Source organism: Drosophila montana, unplaced genomic scaffold (genome assembly GCF_035044405.1).
Source record: "Drosophila montana isolate Dmon_TW-CO22-7 unplaced genomic scaffold, ASM3504440v1 contig_1900_1, whole genome shotgun sequence".
NCBI classification, from domain to species: domain Eukaryota; kingdom Metazoa; phylum Arthropoda; class Insecta; order Diptera; family Drosophilidae; genus Drosophila; species Drosophila montana.
Genome location: NW_026996820.1, coordinates 168,662 through 191,992, shown reverse-complemented (window position 1 = coordinate 191,992; position 23,331 = coordinate 168,662). Strand labels below are relative to the sequence as shown.

General features: G+C 36.6%; 1 long non-coding RNA gene across 1 annotated transcript; it reads left to right on the top strand.

Annotated features, from left to right (window-relative positions):
• Positions 1-17,787: 17,787 nt before the first annotated feature.
• On the top strand, positions 17,788-21,953 carry LOC135441251 (uncharacterized). The gene is made up of 3 exons (XR_010438440.1): positions 17,788-17,848; positions 21,163-21,253; positions 21,307-21,953. It is a non-coding gene; the product is annotated as an uncharacterized LOC135441251 (long non-coding RNA).
• Positions 21,954-23,331: the final 1,378 nt, after the last annotated feature.

Here is a 23,331-nt window from a genome sequence, read left to right as displayed (position 1 = left end):
ATATATTTTCGTATTTAGTGTGCAATTATTAGTACAATCAATAATAATTGTTTTCTTTAAGCATTCTATACCATTTCTATAAATAAGGGTATCAATGCCTCGACGCGCCAAATAGTTGTTGGTCTGTGTCTCATCTCACACATTTTGGTAAAAAATATGTATGTATGTGTTTGTGTGCGATCGTTACGTACAGTAAATTACTACATTTGTCAATAAATTATTTACTATAAGAGACCCTACTAATAAATAACTTCGCTGCCTTGTGGTATTATTTGTCCCTTTACATTGTATTGAGTTTCCTATGTCCTCAAAATCTTGCACCAACTTTTCAGCGATCAAAACAGACCACGAAAAAAAAATTGGGTTTATTGCGCACTGTTGTTGTTTTGCAAGTGATTTGTGGGTGCTTCCTATGGTAAACGAGCTTTATTTTTTGTGTTTGATCTTGCTTTTGCAGACCAAGCTTATGGACCTTGCGCCAGTTTTAAAACGGTAATAAAACCTCGGAGGACTTTTCAGCTCTGTATCTGTTTATTACTAAATGCTTCCTATGGTAAATGAGCTTTATTTTTTGTGTTTGACTTTGCGTTTGCGGACCAACTCGATCCACCACTCATGAACTTTAAAACGGTAAAAAAGCTCGGAGTGAGTCTTCAACTCTGTATCTTTATTACTCAATGGCCCAAATGTTGATGGAATCCTTGCCAAAAATGCTCAAAATGGGTATTGAACACGAAGTTAAATATTAAAACAAGAGGTTTTAGTCGGGACGTCCCGACTAGGGAATACCCTGAACCCTCTTCTTCCAACACCAAATGCAGCTCGCGCTACGCGCTCGTTTGCTTTAGTAGTAATAATGAAAAATTAAAATAAAAAAAAATATATTTCCGTTGGCAGGGTTCGAACTCGCAACTAACCGCACCACTTGACGCCGCCTCTACTCAACAGCCATACCAATAATTGAGTCTTAATGAGAAAAAAACTAATTAAAATAACTGCACAGAAAACAATACAATCGCAACTGCATTGCTGTTGATAGAATTCAAAGCAGACGCGCATGAATGTGTGTGTGTACATGTATACAGAAATTCTTGGAGTTAGCTGCGCTAACACGTGCGCATATTCTCGAAAAGTCATTTGCATTAAAATTGTGGCTTATATTGGGCAGCACAAATTGGTTTATTTACTCGATTTATATCTATGAGGTAGTAGCGGGTGGTGATAGCTATAAAATAAAAGATATTTGATATATGTATATTTACTATTCTAGAAGCTACATGTCATGTTTGGTGACTCTAGCTCTCATTATTTACCAAAATTGCTCAAAAACAGAATTTCGATATCGATTACTTGGAAATGGGGCAAGTTATCGAATATCGGAGACAAGCTCGATCTGCGCGTGCACTAGGAGGACCTACAGTTATAATTTGAAGTCTCTAGCTTTTATAGGTTCTGAGATCCTTGCGTTCACACAGACGGACAGACAGACGAACATGGTTAGATCGTCTCGGCTATTGATGCTGATCAAGAATGTATATACTTTATGGGGTCGGAGATGCTTCCTTCTGCTTGTTACACACATTTGCACAAATACATTATACCCTTTTTACCCATTTTCAATGTGTTCAGGGTATAAAAAGGTTTTAATATCAAAACGAACTTTTCGACCGATATAGAGGTCCGATGGTGATAAATTTTGCATATATTACGGGCATAGTAAGAGCTATAAATCCCGGTAAGATGAGGGTTCACAATGTACACAAAAGTTTTCCAAACAATAACTATTGTTTGATATAGTGGTTTGATCCGAGTGGTACCTATTTGTATACTGCCTGCAACAAAAGGATGTACCTATGTAAAGTTTCAATACGGTAGCTTTAAAATTGAAAGACTAGTCAGCATAGAAACAGACAGTAGGGCATGGCTACATAAACTCCGCTGTTGATGCTGATCTAGAATAAATATACATATGTACTTTATATTATATATAATTTATATTACAAGCGTATAAAATACAAAAGTGAAATAGCAGCACACACACAGAGAACAGCATACAATACACCCTGTAGTTCTGATGGTGTCAAGCGGCGAGCCTATACCAACGATCTGATGCATCACCGTTCGTTAGGTAATTCGCCAACAAGCGGTCATGCGATGGCCGCCAGATGACTACTAACGATCTTATACATTACTAGCCGTTAGGAAAATCGTTGGCGAATGGTAATGCTATGCATCCCTATCAAAACCAAAATGTGAAAGAATTTTTTTTTACGAGGTCTGTGCTTCGTATAAAAATTTGACAAACTATAAAAAGAAGCCGAGTTCCCTAGATTTTGCAGTCAATATTGTATTGGGTATGTGTTTATAATAATATACATATTTATTTTTATCCCGTGTTAATTGTTATGTATTATAAAAAAAAAGAAAACATTTAAAATAAATTATACACTTTTCATTTCAGAGTCCATCAAAGGGAGTTGCTGCGGGCTTTCCAGAAGACCAGCTTCGAAAACCAATGCAGCTTCTTAATTATAAGGTTATTAGTTTGTATGTTAATGCAAAGAAGGCAATTTATTAAATAACATTATAATTTGTTTTTAAAAACTATGAGTATTATTTACACTAGCAAGAGCAAACCCCTTCCCACCAGCTTTATCGCTATGTAAAATGTGCTGGCGAAATAGTATACCCATTTGGATCAGATAAATCGCTAGCATCTTTGGTCTAGCACAATCGCTTACAGTAAGTATTTCGCTAGGTCAACGTCATGCAACGTCGTACCGCTAGGTACGCGGCAATGACATCTCAATGTTAAATTCGTTAGTACCCAATGTTAAATTCGTTAGTACCCATCCTAAAGAGGCACCAAAATCGTTAACGGTGCACCGGTGGACCCGAACTACAGGGCAATTTCAAATACAATGTATACAAGTGTAGCACAATTGTCGTCAAATTAAGTGACTCTTAGCTCTTAAAACCTAAAATATTTGCTCAAAAAACAAGATTTTTTTTAACGATTCTTATCGATTGTTTGGAAACGGAGCGAGCTCTCGATTATCGATCCTTGCTTTTATACATACGAACGGACGGACATGGCTAGAGCGACTCGGCTATTGATGCTGATCAAGAATATATATACTTTATGGGGTCGGGAATGGTTTCTTCTGCCTGTGACATACATTTGCCAAAAAACAAACACTATAGCCATGTACCCCGTTTTATTGGATTCAAAATGTCGACTTTTCCCTTAAAATAGTTTTGAACCGATATTTAACGGGCGTCATTTTACCGATGTGCCACTCTTTGTGGCGTAGAAATATGGTCTTAAATCTATTTCTGAATCGGGTTAATATTCCAACTGCCAAGCTTCTAAGTTCAATAACACCGAAAAAAACGAAATACTATTATGAAAAAAGCTTTTGCAAAAATTTTGACAATTAACTTAAAAACGGAATAACTACAAAAAAACTCTACGATTCGCAGAATCTTCAAAACAAACCAATAATAATATTTTAACCAGATGCAATAGACTGCGCAACACTCTCTTCAGTTTAAGGTTATGTGAAAAATTATGGAAAAATGCATTTTTATACCTTTGCAGAGGGTATTATAATTTTGTCGTGAAATGTGTAACGCATAGAAGGAGACATCTCCGACCCCATAAAGTATATATATTCTTGATCAGTATCAATAGACGAGTCGATATAGCCATGTCCGTCTGTCCGTCTGTCCGGCTGTCTGTTTCTATGCGAACTAGTCTCTCAGTTTTAAAGCTATCTTTATGAAACTTTGCAGAATTCCCTCTTTCTGTTGCACGCAGTTCATATTTCAAAACCAGCTGGATCGGACCACTATATCATATAGCTGCCATAGGAACGATCGGTCGAAAAGTAGGTTCTTGTATGAAAAACATTTTTGTTTATAAAGTTATCTTGACTAAACTCGGTATTTATTGGTTTTACTACGCTCCCCATATATATGCAAAATCCTATTAAGATCGGACAACTATATCATATAGCTGCCATAGGAACGATCGGTCGAAAATTAAGTTTTTGTATGGAAAATTTTTATGTTTTTCAAGATATCTTGACCAAACTCGGTATTTATTTGTTTTACTACGCTCCCCATATATATGCAAAATCCTATTAAGATCGGACAACTATATCATATAGCTGCCATAGGAACGATCGGTCGAAAATTAAGTTTTTGTATGGAACATTTTTATGTTTTTCAAGATATGATATGATTGACCAAACTCGGCATTTATTAGTTTTACTATGCTCCCTCCACTTATGCAAAATCTTATTCACATCGGGCTACTATATCATATAGCTGCCATAGGAACGATCGGTCGAAAATTAAGTTGTTGTATGGAGCCCTGTTTTGTTTTTCAAGATATCTTAACCATACTCGGCATTAACTATTTTTCCTGTGCTTCTTAGATACGGGCAAAGCACTATAAGCATTTTGAAAAGGTTGGGTCTGCAAGGGTATTAAATCTTCGGCGTGCTGAAGATAGCACTTCTTTCTTGTTTATTATGGGATTGCAGAAGACTATGATAGTGAATTTTGTCTAAGAGCTTTAAGAAATTGAAGTACACCAATAGTATCTGTTCGAGGTCTTAAATTTTCACAATTTCCCCGCCTCAAGGTGATGAAGGAAAAAAACAACTTGTACTCTTTCTAACGGTAATGTGCACAAGTACACTAGTACTAAATTCCTGTCAATTACAAGGTAAGATCGCTGGAAACTTAACTGGAACTAACGTTTTTATATTTATTACCAAATGTGATAATTTGAAATACATTCACAAATCTTGATGGTAGTTCACTTATCCATTGATTTGTATCAATTCCCCGATGCAATTAAAACCAACGTATTTACAACATAAAACGATTCAATCATTATTGAATAGGGTAACGTTACCGTTACGTTTTTAATAGACACTCAAGAAGACAACCGCAAGGGTCGAATACCTTTGGAAGTACATCCCCCAAAATTTGGCGATGGGAATTGCCAAGTAGATTTCATAATGTGATTTATCCTATATCTCTATATATGAAACTGTTTGTCCTGACTGACTGACTGACTGATTGGTGATCAACGCACAGCCCAAACCGTAAGAGCTAGGAAGTTGAAATTTGCACTGTAGTTACCTTATGTGATAAAGGTGCACTTTAAGACGGGGTTTCGGGAAATTCCACCCGCATGTGTGGAAAAATCGCGAAAAATCGGCCCTAAACTCATTTTCAAAGATCTTTGTTCAAATTCATTTGAGGGGTGTTGCACACTTTTCGAAAAATGCATTCCTCTTTGGTGGAAATGGGGGTCACGGGTGGTGGCTTTCGCGTTTTGCGCTCAAATTCATATTCAAGGATCTAATCATTTGAGACGTGTTCCACACTTTTCACAAAATCAAAGCATCTTCGGTGGAAAGTAAGATTCAAATTTTTTTTGATGAAGTATTAAGTTTTGTCTGATTTGTTTCAAACTTATTTATAAAACTCTACATAATAACTTAATGTATATGTACGTGTTTCAGCGATTTGGGAAATTCCACCCACAACGGGGGCTAAGCGATAAACGTTTGTATTAAAGTTTTTGTTTACCATCCGATCGGCATCAAACTTATTTTCGAAGAACTTTGTTCAAATTCATTTGGGGGGTGTTTCGCACTTTCTCGAAAATCCATCCCTCCTTGGTGGAAATGGGGGTCAAAAATTTGATGGGTGGCCCTTAAATTTCGCCCTTAAATTCATTTCCATGGATCTACCTAAAAAATCATTTGAGACGTGTTTCACATTTTTTGTAAAATCAAAGCTTTCTCGTTGGAAAGTGCAATACAAAAGTTTTTTGTTGAAGTTTTAGGTTTTGTTCGATTTGCATCAAACTTATTTTCGAAGCTCTACATAAGAACTTAATGAATACGTGTTTCAGCGATTTGGTAAATTCCACCCGCAACAATGGTAAATTGGCGGAAAACGTTTGTATGAAAGTTATTTGTTTACCGTCCGATCAGTTTCAAAAATTTCAAAGTTTTTGTCCCTCGCCATCGATTGTATTGCTTATAATTCATTAATATATATCTTTTCAGACAACAGATAACACACGAGGCACCCGACATTTTTCATCCATATTCGAGAATCTCATAATCGATTTTAACAAGTTTTACGTTTCCCGAAAGTCTCTTGCCATAGACGGCTGTTGCAAAAGCCCCTGTCGAATCTGACCACATCATTAGCTCAGGAATCTTTAAGTCTCTGTGAAGTACGCAGTTGCATATGTAAAACGGGGCTCCGGTCATCCTACGCCGAGGCAAGCTTTGGAGTGCAAAAAGTACTTTTGTGATGAAGGCGATCATCTTATCGCTAGATTGAGGTTTCTTTTCTTTAGGGTCAATCTGGTACGCTTTGAAATGCGTAAAATATACTAACATATCTTAGACTAAATTCCCATCACAGCTAAATGTAATATGTAAATGGATTTATAAAAAGCTTCATTAAGACCAATTTGTTTTTTGTGGTTCTTATTTCTTTTTTTTTTCAAGTATAGTTTGCATTAATAAATGTTATAAAAGCATCATATTTGGAAAATATGATATTTAAATTAAAGACTTTGAAATGTATTAATTACTAATTTTTGTTTGTAGACTTTAAAACGTAATGACAAATGGATTTTTACCACTCCTCCCTTTACTATAGTATACATAAATTTACATGCAAATGCCAACTACCCCACATTTACGCAAACCGTTAAACTTACGGTGGGAATGGGTTAGAGGACTTCCAGGCCTGCTCACTCTTTTAGGTTCCTGGTCAACTGCTTTGTTGGCGGCAACGTGAAATTGCCAACTATTTTACTTATATACAGCCTTATATTTTTGTTGTTGCAAACCCTCTCTGTCTTTGGTTCTTTCCGCCCCTTCCCATCAATGGTACATGTGTATGTTTGTGTATTAATTTACCCTCCCACTCTCTCACGCATTCGCTTGCGACGGACTGTGGCCAAGCTGGCCGTTTCAACTTGAAAATTCGAATTTTCGCAGCTTCCATCTCTTGGACTTGTGCTAGTACCTCAGCCGGTGTTGCTACTGCTGGCCCAGCCTCTTCCACAACCTCTGCTTATACTAAGCCTCTACCTCAAATACAACTTCAGCCATGGTGATGGCAACAGCAGCTACGAGCAGCAATGGCAATGCCGACGCAACGAAACGTGACCTAGCCGGTTAGTACGCAGTCCACATGGCCTCCATCTTCATACCCATTTTATGCCGCACTGGACCACTGGCGGGACTTCACTCTCATCCTCATTTTTTGACCCCCATACAGCGTCGGACGCCGATGTAGCAAGCAATCGCAAGCCGTATGCAAACAAAATTTTCCAAAGCTACTGAAGGTTCTTGCTGGTCGCCTTCGTTGGTTTCCTTCGTGCGCTTGCCATGTCAGTGCCTTCATGCTGCATGCTAGTCCTTTTGCTTCTTCTTGTGCCCTGTGCGATGTCCGAGCTAGCACACACACACGTGCGTACTTATGTACATATATATACACGTAATGCACGTATACATATATTGTACATATCTATGTACGTATGCTGTGATATTCGTGTTTGTGTAAATGTTCGCATTTCTAAATTCGCATATATAGCAGTGGTCAACTATGGAAATTATCGATCGACTTGCTTTTGGTGTCAGGTGGTTGGGCGATGGATGTGGTGGCAGCAAAGGCAGCAGCATGATGGACACGCAGTTGGAGTGGAAATGGAGCTGTTGTATGGTGGCAGCTGCAGCCCCAACGGATTTAGGGGGCGGCATCACCCAAGGCAGACATGGGCGCAGTGGCAACGCGATGATGTTGATGAAGATGAGACAGGGTTAGGGATAGATTTTGGAATAGGGTCTGTGACGAAGGCAAGAGCTTGTTCGAGTAGTGCCTGCTACAGCGACAACATACTGTATAGGACGTTTGCGACAAACGCTTGGTCGTTTGCTTGGTTGCTAAGGCAAAAGCAATGCGGCTATGGCTTGGCCGTTGCCTATGTTGGTGTTCAAATCTCGAGTTTGAGAATAAGTTGGCATCAACGTTAGCGACAGCAAAATTCCACTGCCTGCACACATGAATCATCCCTATCCAATGCTCAACACGACGAATCTAACATGACGAGAACGAGATGACGATGACCGAAAGGAATAGAAGCTACAGCAACTCCAATGTGAAGCATTCGGTGAAAATTTTCTGCCCAGCTCGCCTTTTCAGCCGTTCTGTACTAAGGCAGTCCACCCAGCTTCTCACCCATACAAATGGAACATGGCACATCAAAAGGCTGCTGGTCCCATTCGACCATTCAAATAGGCGAGTGGGTTGGCAAGCCGTTTGGAAAGACAGGTGTGGAGTTGAGGGTGTACGACGGAGTCAGAAATTGCTTATGCGACATCTAGTGCTTTTGCTTTTTGGCCCATTCGAGTCCAGACGCAAAGCAAGAAAATACACAGCACATACACGCTCGTATATGGAAGATTGTACTTTTGTGTTAGCTAATATAGTTTGTTACACTTTTCGCTTTAATTGGTTAAATATACAAAAAAAAAAAAAAACAAAAAATAATGATAATAATAAAACTTATTAGCAACCTACCTGCAAATATCGACTATCCTAGGCTTAAATATTTTCAAGATATTGAATTTTCCGGCTTCACTTGCTCATATTTATTGAAAGCGTTTTTTCTTAACAGTTTCAAATATTTACGTTTCTTATCATGGAAAAATTGCGTTCATACTGCAACGTTCTCACTTTGTAAATAGAGTATAAAACTGGTACTGCATAAACAGAATTTCCAATTTAGTAACCGCTGAAAGATTTTGGGTAATTTAAGAGATATGTTGTGACTCTAATTATAAAGCAGGAACATATTTTCAATCTAAGTTTTAAGATAATATACATTTTTGGGATTTGATTATATGGTTTAGTTTGCACGTTTACCACGCCCGCAGTGGACGTAGCCATTTAATCTTAACACTTTTTTCGACGCTAGACTGCACGAATATACATTTATTTTAAGATTTTACTCACTAAATATCAATAGAGCCAAAAATTGCAGTGCTTACGGACTAAGGATGGACATTGCACAATCCAAAGAAACTCTATTTTTCACTTTGTGAACGAATATAAAATAAATTAAGATGACTTATACCGTAATCTTTAGCAGAGCATATATTCCAGTTTAAAACATAAATAATTAGCTATGCCAAGTCAAAGTTCCGCAAAAGCTCCAACTGGGATGTTGAATTCCATCTCGGTCTCGCTTGTCGGAGTACAATGTGAGCGACGCTATTTAGAAGAAGGAAAGACGTGTGTTGCGTGCTCATCGAAGCATTAACTTAAACATTGAATGTTCTGCTGGACGCAATATATATGGCTGGTATAGAAACACCATACCATTTTCGGGCTTATAAAAATTAAGGGATTTTATTCGTGTCTTGGCAGCAGTCTTAGTGATAAGATCGCTTTGGATAGCATTAGACTGGGTGACATTCGCAAAGCTGGTAAAAGTTGCATTGACCAATAGTGCTTTTTCCTGAGTTAATTTAATTACAAATGTGAAATTTATTGCCCATCCCTTTAAGAAAGCGTAATGCAAACCTAATGGTTAACCGGATCCACAATTAGATTTTCGAATCGATTTAAAAATGAAATTGGGACCGTTTTTCCATGTTTGCAGTACCACACTATCTCAATAGCCAGTAAGTCAACAGTTATGTCTTAGTTTCAGCCGATTGCAGTCCAGCCGATTGCTCCTATATGGCGTAGTCAAGTCGATAATTGCTGCGTTTGTTGGTTATGAAAAAAATTATGTTGTCCTTTAAAAGGTATACCATATGCTCCAAAAAAAATGTTATATTTTCTAAATGCCAAGCTTGGTTAGATATATTAAAAAATAAATTGGTTATTACTTTCTAGTGACGCCTCAGGTTGCAGCGCTAAAAAAGTAACTAACTTCTTTGAACTTATCTATCAAAATGTACCTATCAAAGTGGCTTAAGGCTTAAATCACAAACTCTTTCAAGGGAGGAAGCACTCACAACGGTTGAGTTTGCTTTTAAGTCGGAGCTCGTTAAGCCGAAATTCGCCGTTCTCTCGTCCAGTTGGTGGACCATTACAAACAATATTTTAAGGTTACAAACTTGTATGTCCACTGAGATCTTACTCGGGTTCCCTACATCCCAACATATTCAATCGTTCCTGTTTCGGCCCAATCAACTCATTGCTGGTCTCGTTGCGACTCGATATCACAAAAAAAAAAACTTGTTATTCAGGGGTTCCCGACTAGGGGATATCCCTAACCCTTTTCGACCAACACCAAATGCAGCTCGCGTTCCTTTGCTTTGAATAAAAATAAATTTAGAAAAATGTTCTCTCGTTTGGATTTAGGCCCGTAACGACTTAGCTTTTTATAACGTCTCTATTTCAGAGTTTATTTATATTCAAAATAAAAAACGAATTAAAATGGCAGCTCATTCAAAGAGTACGGTATACGATAAAATCGAAATTGGAATGTTGTTTATAATGCTGTTTATAGAATTCAAACAAGTGAAAGGCTCTCGTCGGGAACACCCTGAACCCTCTTCTACCAACACCAAATGCAGCTCGCGCTACGCGCTCGTTTGCTTCAGCAGTAATAAAAATACATCTAAAAAAAAAAAGTGTTTCCTCGATAAGTCTCGAACTTGTAACAGACCACGCTTTTTGCAAACTCAATAGCCACACCAAGAATTGAGTCTGAATTAGAAAAAAGGGGTAAAATAGCAGCACAGAAAACAATACAATCGCAATTGCAACGCTGCACCCTGTAGTTCGGGTCCACCAGTGCACAGTTAACGATTTTGCTGCCTCTTTAGGATGGGTACTGGTCCCAAGCCGTGGAGACACCAATTCGTTAGACTAACGAATTTAACATTGGGACGTCATTGCCGCGTACCTAGCGCGTACGACGTTGCATGACGTTGACCTAGCGATTTACCTGGTGCAAGTGGGTTGACGATTTCGTTAGTTAACTCAACTTAGCGATTGGGCTAGAGAAAAGATGCTAGTAATTTATCTGATCCAAAAGGGTTTGTTCTTTCGCCAGCACTTTCTACTTAGCGATAATGCTGGGCAAAGGTGCTAGCGATAAAGCAAATGGGTTTGGGATGCAAATGGGTGTAAATAATATTAATAGTTTTCTAAAACAAATTATAATTATAATAATTATAATTTAAAAAATTGTCTTATTGGCATTAACCTACAAACTAATAACCTTATAATTAAGAAGCTGCAATGCTTTTTGAAGCTGGTCTTCTGGAGATGGAGCAGGAATTTCGTTTGATATGGACGCTGAAATGAAAAGTTTATGTTTTTTCAAATGCTTACGTTTTTTTTTGAATAATACATACCAATAAACACTGAATAAAAAAAATATTATTATAATTGCAAATACATACCCATTACAACAATTATGAGTTTATTTAAAGTTTTCCAGTTGAGTAAAATTTGCACATGCAACTCATAACTTCACTTCACAAATGACACGTTTAAAAGTTGCCCCGTGCCAGACAGAATCACAAGTAAAAGGAAACTACATAATTAACAAAAGACTCGCGCACCGCTTATTGACCTTGTTGCCTATACAGTTCTTGAGTGCAATATCTAGGGAATTCGGCTACTTTTTTTAGTTCGTCATCAAATTTTTGAGACGAAGCACAGACCTCGTAATAAAAAAATTCTTTAACATTTTCGATTTTATCGGCATGCAAAGCATGACCATTCGCTAACGAATTTCCTAACGGCTAGTAATACATAAGGTCGTCAGTAGTTATCTGTTTCTGGAGGATTTCGCATGAGCGTTCGTTGGCGAATTACCTAATGAACGGTGATGCATCAGATCGTTAGTATAGGCTCACCATCAGAACTACAGGGTGGTTATAGAATTGTACTATAGAATATTCGTATATTCTCAAAAGACAATTGCATTAAAATTGTGCCTTAAATTAGTGGGCAATACTTGATTTGTAGCTATATGTAGCGGGTCTAGCGATATCTATAAAATGAAAGATAATTGATATATATATACTATTCTAGAAGTTTGGTGACTATAGCTCTTATTATTTACGAAAATTGCTCAAAAAACATGATTTCGATATTGATTTTTATCGATTACTTGGAAACGGGCATGTTATCGATTATCGGAAACTAACTCGTACTGCGCGAGCACTAGGAGGACCTACATACCAAATTTCAAAATTGCATTAACATTTTAGCTTAACTTGGTGGCGATTTGAATTGATTTATTCATTTGATATAAAGCTATTGGTCGGAGCGGGGTGGCGATGGCTATACAATGAAAGATCGGTGATCTTTATATACTATTTCTGAAACTTCATTTAAAATTTGGTGACTAGCTCTTAAAACTTAACTGATTTTCTCAAAGATAGGATTTTTATATTTATTGCTTGGAAATTATGCAAGTTATCGATTATCGGAAACAGACTCGTGCTGCGCGGGACCTACGTTGAAAATAACTCTAGCTCTTACCGCTTTTGAGATCGACCCGTTTATACATACGGACAGACGGACATGGCTAGATCGACATGTCTATTGATGCTGATCAAGAATATATATACTTTATGGTGGCAGAGAAAATTTCTTCTGCCTGTTACATACATTTGCACAAAAACAATTTACCCTTTTCACCCATTTTCGATGAGCTCTGAGTCAAAAAGTTAATCTAATCATTTAAATTTTTTTAAACTTACAGGTGTGTCGGTGTACCCATTTACCACATAAGGTAAGGTTTACCTTTTGATCTCTTAAGGTTAGGGCTGTGCAATGATAACCAATTAGTCAATGAGACATACAGTTTTATAAAGATAATGAAACTATTACTTAAATTCTAAGTGATTTATTATTGAAGTAAATATGGACCGGTTTTACTGACATTTTTTCCATTTTAAATTTTGTTGGCACAATTTGTTTTTTTTTTAAAGGCAACCGTGCCGGCAACATAAATATATACCAAGTTTTTTTAAGATATTTTTAAAACTGAGTTTGCATGGAAACACCCGATTAAGAATATATATATAAGTATTTATGTGTCACACATTTGATAAATCCTATGCAAGGATAAAATAACAATGTGTGATAATATTGAATTCTATTACGCACGATTCGCAGCTTCCATTAGTGCGGGTAGCTGTAATTTTTATTTATATGAAAAGCAGCGTACACAAAACTGTGTAGACGTCTAGCCATCCACATTTGGCCTAACCTAGTCTTCTCCACCGTCTAACAAGTGGCCCATAAAACTCCTACGAACATAAGGATGGGTGTAATAATTTATGCGCGATGCTCCACTTTCAGAGTACGAGTGCGAGTACAGTGGCATCTTGATTTTCTTTTTTTCTTGTATGTTTTCCGTTTGCTGGTGCATATACGACGTGCTCACATTTTCTTTGTGTGAGTCATCCAAGCGCTCAACCTGAGACTGGGCCAAAGACTGAGACTAAGTTAGTCGCAAGTTCAAGCGGTGACAGGTCACAAAAAACACTTTTCACATACTGAGCCGAAGAACAGAAAAAAATCAATGCTTAAAGGCAAAGAGTAAAATATTTATTCATCCATTCTAGATTTCATTCATGAACGTTTACTGCACACACACATAAAAATGTATTGCTACTCGTACATGTGCAGAGTATTCCTGCTGCAAACTTTTTTATGGTCCCGCACCCTTTCTATCTTTTCTACCCCGTAGCTTCTACTACATACTTCTTACTCCTGCATCGGCGCCTTCGTTTTTAAGGTTGGTGCGGGTTTTTTATACCCTTGCAGAGGGTATTATAATTTTGTCGTGAAATGTGTAACGCATAGAATGGGACATCTCCGACCCCATAATAATATATATTTTTGAACAGTATTAACAGCCGACTCGATATAGCCATGTTCGTCTGACCGTCTGTCTGTTTCTATGCGAACTAGCCTCTCAGGTTTAAAGCTATCGATATGAAACTTTGCAGAGGTACATTTTTCTGTTGCACGCAGTACATATGTCGGAACCAGCTGGATCGGACCACTATATCATATAGCTGTCAAAGGAGCGATCGGTAAAAAAGTAGGTTCTTGTATGAAAACCTTTATCAAGATATCTTGACCAAATTCGTCATTTTTTAGTTTTACTATTCTCATATCCTCATATATATGCAAAATTCTATCAACATCGGACCACTATATCATATAGGTGCCATAGGAACGATCGGTCGAGAATTAGGGTGTTGGTACGAAAACTTTTTTGTTTTTTAAGATATCTTGACCATACTCGGCATTTACTTTTTTTCTGTGATTCTTAGATACGGGCAAAGCACTATGAGCATTATGAAAAGGTTGGTTCTTCAAGGGTGTTAAATCTTCATCGTGCCGAAGATAGCCCTTCTTTCTCGTTTTAATACCCTTTAACCGTTGAAAATAAACAAAAAGGGTACAAAGAAGTTGGTCTGTCTAAATGAACCCCGATATAAGAGATGAAAAACAATGTTTTTCGGATATCAAGCAATGTTTTAAGTGGCAGGCAAGGTTTATAATTAATATTATTAAATAAGTGCAGCTTTATTGACTGGAATTAATGCCTATAAACTAACTAAATGTTTTCTTATTATTAATTTGGAAACTTGTATAAAAAACTGATGTCGAATGCTCCACACATGTTAAACATAAACTTAACAAAATGGAATGAAATGTGTATGTGAGCATATATGTATAAAGGCAAATGCGACTGTATGTTACGGCAACGCGGTGCAGTTTAATGGGTATCGTCTAGTCGGGGACCTTCGATTAGTGCGATGTTGTTTTATTTTGTGCTCCACTCAAAGTTACAACTTAACTGTTATTTTATTACAACATTTAATAAAAATCAACAAGTGCATGACTTTGCTAGAAAGGAGTGCGCTCCTGACTGTGCTTCCGCTTTGTATGTTTTGTGCCCTAGCACTGTATTCGCCCTTGTAGCTGTATCTGGCGTTCGAGCAAATGGAGCGTGATATTGTGGCTCTATCAAGTTTATATTAAGTGTTGGTATTAAAATAAAAATGCTTGTTATTTTTCTTGCCTTTTTATTTAGTTGCCTCTACCCATCTTTTTTATTGCACACATCTCAAAGCTGGTTAGAGATAAACCTAAGGCATGGGTGCAGGGACTATACAGGAGCGCTAACATCAAATCAAGCGTAATTTAATTACCCTTCAGCAACCGGATTGTCTCTGCAATGACAAGTATCAAGTTTCGATTAAAGCCAGTATGCAGCTTAATATTTTGCAGACTATAACGGAATTGACTACTGCCGTTCTTATTTCGTGTTTCAGAAATTGACCCGATGTGCACTTTATTCAGGGTTCGTTTTAAGTATTTAGTTACAGCCTTGAGTTTGGCGGTATATATGTATAACTAATTCTGCATAAACTAGCAGGGCTCTCCTGCCGTTACCAGACTTATCTTTTCTGTTTGACCTTTCTAAATAATAAAATAAATAAATAAATAAATTAAATGACTATATTGCAACGTTTTTTTTCGCGTGGTGCGCACTCATTGTCCTTTTTGTATATTTTTTGAATAGAAAAAATGCTTACAACCAGTTTGTCATTTTTGTTTTTATACCCTGAACCCATTAAAAATGGGAAAATGGGGTATAATGTATTTGTGAAAATGTATGTAACAGGCAAAAGCAAGCTTCTCCGATCCCAGAGAGAATATATATTCTTGAGCCACGAGCTCGTAGCGCGAGGTGCTTTGGTGTTGGTAGTATAGGGTTCGGGGTAGCCCTTAGTCGAGAATTCCCTTCTAAAGCCTCTTACTTTTTTTTAGCGGGAGCTAGTCTGTAATCAATTACAATTTGTATACCCTGAACCCATCTCCGACCCCATAGAGACTTGAAATTAGCTGTAGGTTCTCCTAGTACCCGCGCAGATCGAGTTTGCTTCCGATATTCGATAAAACCCGTTTCCAAGTAATAGATAAAAATCAATATCGAAATCCTGCTTTTTTGAGCAAATTTGAGCTTGAGTGACCAAACTTGACATGTATCTCCTAGATCACTATTTATGTATATGTATATCAAGTATCTTTTATTTTATAGCTATCACCACCTTCCCGCTACTACCTCATAGCTATAAATCAAGTAAATTAACTTATTTGTGCTGCCCGCCAATATAGGCCAGCATTTAAATGCAATTGTCATTGTAAGAATACACGAATATTTTATAGTACAATAAGATGTACTAACGAAATTTTCATTAAGATTGGTTAAGATGTAATGTGCGCATATGTTAGCAGATAGCGTAAATTTAAAGAATTTCTGTATACATGTACACATACACATTCATGCGTGTCTTCTTTGAATTCTAATAATTTAATTCGTTTTTTCTCATTAAGAATTAATAAATGGTGTGGCTGTTGGGTAACCACCGGGGAAACTTTTCTTTTTTTTTTGCTGGTGTGGCTGTTGGGTAGAGGCGGCGGCAAGTAGTGCTGTTAGTTGCGAGTTTGAACCCTGCCAAGGGAACCTTATTTTTTTTAAATTTATCTTTATTACTACTAAAGCAAACGAGCGCGTAGCTTGAGCTTTATTTGGCGTTGGAATAAGAGGGTTCAGGGTATCCCCTAGTCGGGAGCTCCCGACTAGAACCTCTTACTTGTTTTAAGTTCTATTAATTAACATTCTAAGCCATCAGACCAGCCAACGTCTCTTTCTCTAGTAGCATCCTGTTCGATGGAATATGTATGTACAAATTTTATTTTTATATAATAATTTGATACTTTTAGGTATTTGCTACCGCTATTGCTTGTGAAATTCGTGCCAACTTTAAAAATATGCAACGACATTGCAGTGGCCAACACGAATCTACGCATTCATCATAGTCCCCCTCACTCAATTTTTTTATTACCAATTCATTACAAACAAAATTGTAAGTTACAAGACGGTAATTTTCTTAGATCTTATTATGGTTCTTTACATCAGGCGGTCCTAAAAAGGCCCCATTGTCCCTGTTGCGATCCAATCAACAAACTAAGTAAACGCTGGACTTAAAACTAATTACAGCTCGCTTTACTTATATTTTCCGTCAGATAAATTGTTCTAATCGCATAAAAAATTAAATGGCTATTTTCGACATGCCGTAGATTAATTATTTAAACAATTATGGCTTACAAGCTTGCATAATACAAGGATATAACAAAATATTTTTTTTCATCATATGGAGGGCTCGAACTTTGGTGTAGCTGACAAAACAATCAAGGCAAATGATAAATCTGAATTTATATATATAAATACGCTAAATAATTTGTATACAACATTTTTGAAACCTCTTTAGCAGTTCTTAATCATTCGGCTTGGATAATATTTTTAAAATATTATGAAAATATGGAATGTCGAAGTCAAAATTTGTTTCAATACGTTTAGTCGAACCACAAACCATCTAACAAGGTAGCCGCCATGTGCGTGATTTCCCACATGGACTTCTTATTTGCTCTGGTCCGTAACGTGCTCACTTGCTCAGAGATGACGGGTTTTATATGTTGCTTTATAGAAAAGCATGTCGGTCACACGTGTGATAGAGGGGCATCGCTGACTTTTGTTTCATTTCCACTCCCAGAAAATAAACCTGGCTTAGTATCAGTGCTCTTAATGCTCTATACATCGTTGAAATGTATGTCTCTAAAGTATGAAAAGTGTATGGAAAAGCAGTAATTGTCGGTTTCAGTAAAGTAGTAGTAGTAGAAGTAGTAGTATTATAAAATAATAAAACAGCTTGGAGTCGAAGTGTACACTTCCCAAGTAAGTATTAATGTATGCATGTATGTATATATTTAATCCATACAACAAGTTACTTTCGCTCTTTAATTTATGTATCGACTGTTGGCAAAGTTTTATCCTATAAAAATAAAGCACAAAAATCTGAGTAAGAGGGTCGACACTGACCTAGCCCAATGGCGTTCATATTATTTAGCTTACAAAAAACTAATGTAAAAGTTCTGAATGTGCCGCCGCACACACGCAAGCACATTTACATGAAAACAGAAACACGTGCTAGAACATGCATACATACATACAAATACAAACATTTATACCGTACTATATATCATCACCAGTGTGATAATGCATAAAAATGTACTAAGCATGTGTGCCTATGTTCATTTAGTTAAGAAATGCGAAGGACCCTTCCCTAACACAGAAGGTTTATAAACACAGGCAGGCAGGCAGGCTCGTAAAAGTGCATTCATTAGTGTGGACTATGTATCAAACGATCCGAATATGTTTAAAAAGAAAACACGGACAGCAACTGATTAATGCTTGGTCCACCATTACATTAAGCTGTTTACATGTGATTGGATGCGTCGGTATATCTTGCTCTGCTCCATAAAGAGCTGTACTGTTAGGTAATTGTAAATTGGACACAAAAACAAACACAACGGATTGATGTGCTATCTACCGCTCTCTAACCACAATATTGGTCAATATGTCATTATTTGTTTGCATGCGCTCACTTCTAAATACATATATCATATTCATTCCACACATTCATATTAAAGTAAGTATTTATTCTTTCCTTTGAGTTAGCTAAAAAAAAACGGTCATAGAAGCTCCACGTAGTGACCAGTCTGAGCCCCAACTCTAACCGACATTGACCTCGACACCAGTCTGGCGTTGAGTAGACCAACAGCAGCACACAACACACGACATGCAATATATATTTTTATGTAGACAAAGTCTGCTCAAAAAAGTGCAAACAGAAAAAATAAAAAAGTAAAATAAAAAGAAATGCTTACATATACATAGACAGAAAAGAAGTGGAAAAATTGGTTTTATGATTCAAGGACAGGAATCACATTATTCTTACAACAGGGTAAAAACCCACACATATGTACACTAGGTTATGGGAAGCCCCCATGCCCCCGAATAGTCTTGTCTTTGCGGTCGTACGCTGTTCGCTTTTGGCTCAATTCAAAGCAATAATTTAAGTCGAACATTTTTATTGCTACACATGCACTCTTTAGTAAGTTCGAGTGTATGTATGTACATGAGCTCTTATATCCCTAATATGTACTATTTACACAAAGTGAAAGTACTCTCGATTTCGTTCAATTGAAGTTTGAACTTTTGTAAAAAGAATTTAAAAATACTAAATACATAGGAAAAGTGAAAAGTTGAACAAATTTACTTTTTGCTTTATCTTTTTCTCGTTTCTTTTATATGTACATGATTATATGTATGTATGAATATATGAGTTTCTTATATCTACATATATATAAAACTGTTTGTCTTGACTGAATTGTCATCAACGCACGGCCCAAACCGTAAGAGCCAAGAAGGTCAAAATGTGGTTACCTTATGTGATAGAGGTGCACAATAAGACTTTTTACTCTTCGAAAAATCAATTCATCTTTGCTATGAATAAGAATCAGAGATTTGGTAGGTGAAGTTCGCATTAAAATGAAGTTACAAATATTTTATGACGGATCAATTGAGACGTTCTTTACACCTTTCGCAGTATCCAAGTATCCTCTGGGTAAATGCAATTCAAAGATTTTTTGGCGATGTTTTGTCCGTTTTGTAAGTTTTGTCCGATTGGAATTAAATATATTTTCTAATAAACACATCAAGAATTAATGTATACGCCTTTCATTGATTTTGGAATTTCGTCGTAAAGTTTGTAATTTGTTTTTGCTGTGGAAATATTGGTTTTCTCTGCTCGTGGATGAAGAATGTGAGTCAAAGGCTTAATGAAAAAAAGACTTTCAGATTCTCACCACAAGGCTTACATGGGCGGAAACAGTTGATTCCAACTTTTGCTTCGTTATTCTATGGACCTTAAACATATTTTTAAATAGATTCCAGATACGGTCAGATTTCAATTTTTCATAGCCGGAACTGTGTGAAAAAGTTATTTCTGAAAGGGTTTTTGGAAACTCGATTTTCAAGTAAAGGAAGGTGGATGCCAGAGTTTGTACAGGAAAGAACTCAACTTTAACTCTTTCAAATATGGAATGTAAGGCATAGATTTTAGTCAAGAAAACGGGACAGTGTCAGTTTAAGGTTAGAATTAAATCAATACATGCACATATTTTGATACTCTGAAAATGAATAGAAAAGATAAATGTCGTTTCTGCAAAGTTTTGTAAAATGCAGAAGGAAGAATCTGTGGCTAATAAGCCCGTGTCGACCGAGTCATATCCGTGTATGAACCAAATCGGTTAGAATCGGTAACGAAATTCTCTTTATACCCTGAACGCATTAAAAATGGTTAAAAGGGGTATAATGTATTTGTGGGGTTTGTTTCCGATATTCGATAACTTGCCCCGTTTCCAAGTAATCGATAAAAATCGATATCGAAATCCCTTATGCTGCCCACCAATATAAGCCACAATTTAAATGCAATTGACTTTTTGATAATACACATATAATCTATAGTACAATAAGATGTAGAAAATTTCATCAAGATCGGTTAAGAAACACAGAAGTTATTAAATAAAACATGTTATTGCTGGCCTCGAGTTGGGGCAGCAAGCGCAAATTGCAAGAATTTCTGTATACATGTACACACACACATTCATGCGCGTCTGCTTTGAATTCTATCAACAGCATTTCAATTGCAATTGTATTGTTTTCTGTGCTGCTATTTTAATTCGTCGTTTTCTCTTTAAGACTCAATTGTTGGTGTGGCTGTTGAGTATAGGCGGCGGCAAGTAGTGAGGTCTGTCACGAGTTCGAGACCTATCGAGGAACAAGTTTATTTTTTTTTAAATGTATTTTTATAACTGCTGAAGTAAACGAGCGCGTAGCTCGAGCTGAATTTGGTGTTGGTAGAAGAGGGTTCAGTGTATTCCATAGTCGGGAGCTCCCGACTAGAACCTGTTACTTGTTGGCGAAAAGTAGCGCGGTCAGTTACGAACTCGAACCCTGCTTAGGAAAATGTTTTTTTTTTTTTGGTGTGCCTGTTGAGTAGTGTCGTAAGCAACTTTTTTTTTTTAATTTATCTTATTAACTATTAAAGCAGGGTATCCTCTAGTCGGGAGCTCCCGACTAGAACCTCTGACTTGTTTAAATTTATTTTTAATGTTGTTAATGATATACCTGTAACCATTTAATAGGTATAAAATATGTTCGACCGTTTTCAGCCGTGAGAACTATCTGCCAGAATTTGGATGAAACAGACAACAAAGAATATTTTTTTGATCTCAGGTAAAGGTGACATGTTCACTCCCTCTGCTCAATTTTTTAATATTGATGTATAGCTACCATCCACAATTACCACTCTACAGTCTAGTTCTGATATTTATCAGGATCGTTAGCGATAGCTATATTTGGATTAATGGAAATATATGGTTCACGCTTCATGGTTCCGACTGTTACTTTTGTACATTTCTAAAAATTGGTATTGCAAAAATATGATCTGTATATATCCGCAATTACTTCCTCGTGGCCTTCAGCTTCCTGTGAAATCGCTCTTAAACACAGGCGAAATTGTGTCAATCGCACGAAAGGACGATTACATTACAAGCAAATTTTACAGAAAGAATTTAATGATTTGGGACCTGAGCCTAGCTAAGGAACATTCTGCGCCGTAAGCATCGCGATTAAATTTGCGAAACTTAAAGGAAAGCGTCAATGCTGTTATTATGACAGAATCCTGTGGGACAATGGTCGAAGCTGTTTGAATGTATTAAACAGAAGAAGCGTCAATGGAAGGCTTGTCTATGGGATAGCGTGACAAGAGCTCATAGGCAACAAAAAAGTGCAGATTGAAAGGAAAGTATGAAAAAATTGGTGCAAATATTTCTTGTATTCCACAGAAATCAGAAAATAGTATAGACTGTGTACGTATAAGAGAGAGTATCACTTTGAGAGTGTTTGATGTGTGTTTCTTGTGCTTCAAAATTGGTAATTATTTTTGGGCTTATAATGTGCATTCAAAATTTTCAAAGTAAAGTTCTATCTGTTATGCAGCCTTAGTATATCAATTATTGAAGTTAACATACGCAACGTCAGACCCTAATTGCCGGTTGACTCTATTTTAATTATTTCTTGTTTAATGCATACATTTTTTTTTTTACTTGAGGGTTCGCGATATCTACTAGTACTTCATACTCTCGCAAATTATTGATATTTCCTATCGTTTCGAAGAATAGTTTGTGTACGAATATATTTGATCGTTTGTTTGCTCTATTTTTGTGCACTATGTTTCGTCCGTTTTGCAATCTTGCATCATGTCGTGCTGAAAAAACCTTGCCCATTTAAGTAGGCTGAATATTCTGCACAGTAGATTTAGGTTGTTGTGTGAAAATATGATGCATGGTAAATGAACTGTCATTGCCACCGACAAGTAAATTGATTTCTCCAGAATATAAATTCTGCGAGCAGTTCTCTAGTAATTTTGACTCGAACTTTGCATCGCTTAGCAAAGACATATTTGAGTCTGCACCAAATCGCCGGTTAGTGTCATACTTTTTGAATTTAACCTCATTTTTTTTGCCCAAATAGCCACTTTGAGCTTCTATTGCTAGTAAATCGTTCGCAGGCGTTTTTATTTATAAATTTAATTTCTCCTCTCTGCGTGAAATACCTACTTTCAAAATTAATTTTTCTTATGATTCGTTCACAAATTTTGGACTCCATTTATAATTTGTTCAAGTAAGAGGTTCTAGTTCACCCAGTAGGACTCAAACCCGCACCGACCGCACTACTTGCCACCGTTTATATTCGAATTATTTTTTCTGAGAAAAAAAGGATTTAAAGTTTTAAAACATTCACATAGCACAGAATACAATTTTATCACAATTGAAATTTTTTGATAGAATTCAATAAAGACTCTCATGAATGTGTGTGTGAACATATATATAGAAATTCTTGCAATTTGCGCTAGCTGCCGCAAACACGTGGCTAGCCTCAACACATTATCCTTAATATCTTTTGTGTTTTTTTTACCGATCTTGATGAAACAACAGTGGATCTTATCGTGCTATAGAATATTCGTATATTCTCAAAAAGACAATTGCATTAAAATTGTGGCTTTAATTGGTGGGCATTTGGTTTATTTATTTGATTTATACCCATGTTGTTTGGTCGGGGGTTGCCAATAGCTATAAAATGAAATATACTTTATATATATTGTATATATATATATATGTATATATACTATATATATATATGTATATATATATATATATATACTAGCGGGTATAACCCGGCCTTGCCCGTGGAACGTATGTTAAAAATCAACGTTCTCAAAAAGCTTTGAAAATGATTTTGAAACTTGTCGG